This window comes from Silene latifolia, chromosome 5 (assembly GCF_048544455.1).
Source record: "Silene latifolia isolate original U9 population chromosome 5, ASM4854445v1, whole genome shotgun sequence".
NCBI lineage: Eukaryota > Viridiplantae > Streptophyta > Magnoliopsida > Caryophyllales > Caryophyllaceae > Silene > Silene latifolia.
Genome location: NC_133530.1, coordinates 10,506,132 through 10,509,456, shown reverse-complemented (window position 1 = coordinate 10,509,456; position 3,325 = coordinate 10,506,132). Strand labels below are relative to the sequence as shown.

Below are 3,325 nucleotides of genomic sequence, written 5' to 3'. Positions count from 1 at the left end.
CAAACTTCATTAAGTTGATCATTGAAAATCTCTTGCTTAGATGGAGACAACTCTCCTAATTTCTTCTCTTGGCCAATGAGGCCATCCTCTTCTTCCTTGAATGATTTTGATGAGCTTTGCAAGCTCTCCTTGTCACAATTCACTTGCTCTTTGAATGGAGCATCTTCAATTTTCTTCTTCCATTGGAGTTCCGATTTCTTCCTCTCATCCTTTCGGCTATAATGATCAATCATGAAACATAGTTATGCTTTCATCTCCCACTTCTAGAGTGAGCTCACCATGTTTCACATCAATCACCGCACCAGCGGTGTGTAGGAAAGGTCTTCCTAGAATGATTGGAATGTTGGAATCTTCCTCCATATCAACAATGACAAAGTCCACCGGGATGAAAAACTTCCCAATTCGCACGGGGACATCTTCCCATATCCCTAATGGTGTCTTCGTCGATCTATCGGCCATTTGGAGTGTGATGTTAGTGCATTTAAGCTCTCCCATCCCCAACCTTTTACTCACCGAGTACGGCATGACACTCACACTAGCCCCTAGATCACATAAGGCTTTGTTGATCGTCGTGTCGCCAATGGTACACGGTATTGAGAAGCTTCCCGGATCCTTTAACTTTGGAGGTGAACTCCCTTGAAGTATTCCACTACTCACCTTAGTGAAGGCGATAGTCTCAAGCTTCCGGATTGACTTCTTCTTTGTGAGGATATCTTTCATGTATTTCGCATAGGCCGGCACGTGATTGATTAATTCCGTGAAAGGAATTGAGACTTCCAAATTCTTCACAATTTCCATGAACTTTCCAAGTCGATCATCAAATTTGGGCTTGGCTTGACGACTTGGAAAAGGGAGTCTAATCACAATGGGCTCCTTCTCCTTGGCCTTGTCATCATTTTTCTTTGAACTTTCTTCTTTCGATGGTTCTCCATCTTTGGAGCTTTGCACAATTTCTTCCTTTTCACTAGCTTCCACAACTTCATCCTCAACTTGCTTCTTCGGTGCTTCATACCTTGTACCACTTCTCAAGTGAATGGCACTAACGTTTCATGCCTTGGGGGATTACTTTGAGGTGGTAATTGCCCCTTTTGTCTTTGTGAGCTTGAAGATGCTAGTTGAGTCAATTGTGTTTCCAACATCTTGGTGTGAGCTAGAATGTTGTTGATGGTGGTTTCCTTTGCTTGGCTATCTTTTTGCATTTGAGTGAAAAATTCTTGTTGATTCTTTTGCATTTGGAGGACCGCTTTTTGGACATCAAAACCTTGGTCATTTTGGTGATTGTATGGATTTTGAATTTGGTAACCTTGGTTTTGATTGTAAAAGGGTCTTTGATTTTGGTTTCTCATGGGTGGTGGAGTGTATGTTGTTTGAGGGTTTTGAACATTTTGGCTTTTGTATGAGAGATTTGGATGGAATTTGGTGTTTTCATTGTAAAAGTTGGAATAAGGGGTACCACTCTTGTATGCTTGGAAAGCATTCACTTGTTCATTTGTTCCCCTACATTCACCTTGGTCATGTCCCAACGTTCCATAATTCTCACATATCCCACTTGGGATTGATGAGGATGCCGTCATGGCATTAACATGATGCTTTGATGATTTTGAGTTTTCTTCAAGCCTAGCCATAGCTTGTTCAAACTTCAAGTTGATTGTGTCAATGTGAGCACTAAGTTGAGCACCCAATTGAGTAACGGAGTCCACTTCATGCTTTCCTCCTCTAGTAGCCTTGCGAGGTCTACTATATTGTGAGTTATGGACCGCCATTTCCTCAATCTTGTTCCATGTTTGATTGTCATCAACTTCGGTGAACATTCCATTTGATCCCATATTGAGAATGTTCCTAGTATCTTCATATAAACCATTCCAAAATTGTTGTACCAAAAACCATTCGCTAAGTCCATGGTGAGGACATGAGCGACAAATTCCCTTGAACCGCTCCCAAGCTTCATACAAAGATTCTTCATCCCTTTGCTTAAAACCCGTAATTTGAGCTCTTAGCATGTTAGTCTTTTCCGGTGGGTAGAATTTTTTGTAGAAAGCTAGAGCCAACTTCTTCCAAGAATCTATTCCGAGGGTGGCCTTATCAAGGCCCTTCAACCATTGCTTCGCGGTGCCGATTAAAGAAAAAGGAAATAAGACCCATCTAATTTGGTCTTGAGTCACGCCCGTTTGAGAGATTGCATCACAATAGTCGCAAAAGGTTTCCATATGAGAATGAGGGTCTTCACTAGGCATCCCCCCAAATTGGCTCCTCTCAACTAATTGGATGAAGGCGGACTTGGCAATAAAATTTCCGGTTAGATGTTGCGGTGTAGGAGTACTATTTGATAGATTCTCCTCGGTGGGTATGGAGTGTGACGAGAATTTAGGCATTGTAGGTGGATTTTGTGGGGTATTGTGTAATGGGTTCTCTTCTCCTTCTATTGCGAAAGGATTGACAAACTCACTAGTGGGTTGAACAACTTCACTAATACCTCTTAAATTCCTCCTAACAAGTCTCCTATTGTTCGTCAAGGTTCTTTCGATTTCACGGTCAAAAGGTAACAAATCACCTTGTAACCTTCTAGACATGCAAAATATCAAACAACTCGAAAACAATTAGAACAAACCTTGAGGAGTTTTACTTCCCCAAGGCGAAGAAAGACACAACTAATAACAATAAAAAGAAATCTAGATCAAACAAACACCGTCCCCGGCAACGGCGCCATTTTTTATGCGAGTCCGTTTCGTGTTCACAATTAAAGATGTGGTCGTTGGGTCACGGTCGAATCAAAACACAATTTATAACTTCACAAACAACTCTACAATTAGTAAAGAGGCAAGTAAAGGTCGGATCCCAAGTGACGGGTATTGAAATAAGATTTCTATTGCAACTAGTGATGTCTAAGGGGTGTCACAAATTGGGTTGATGTAGAAGGTCACTAAACTAAAATAGCAATGAAAATAAACAAGCAAGATGAAGTAAAGGGGTGTAAACAATTGATTAAAGGCACTAGGGTGTCATGGGATCATAGGGGAATCATGGGAATTGATCATACAAACATGTTCTCAAATTATAAGCAAGCAATTATTGTTGTGATGGATTGAGTTGGGTTATATCTTACAATCCTAGGAAAGTTTGGGTCCCGGAGCCGAATCGATTAGATTGTACAACACCTACAAGTCGACTTAATCTTCCCTACTCAACAACATGCATGGTCTAATGAGACTCGAGATGGGTTATGTCTTACAAGTCTCATTGAAAAGATAGAAGATGATAGTAAATGCAAGGATTCATAGGCTTAGCATTTCATCAAATATAACATGTGCATGAGTTGAGATCAAAA

General features: G+C 40.8%; 1 non-coding gene across 1 annotated transcript; it reads left to right on the top strand.

The window, feature by feature from the left end:
* The first annotated feature begins 1,893 nt into the window (after positions 1-1,893).
* Positions 1,894-2,000, top strand: LOC141658374 (small nucleolar RNA R71). Its single transcript, XR_012549263.1, has one exon. It is a non-coding gene; the product is annotated as a small nucleolar RNA R71 (small nucleolar RNA).
* The last annotated feature ends 1,325 nt before the right edge of the window (positions 2,001-3,325 follow it).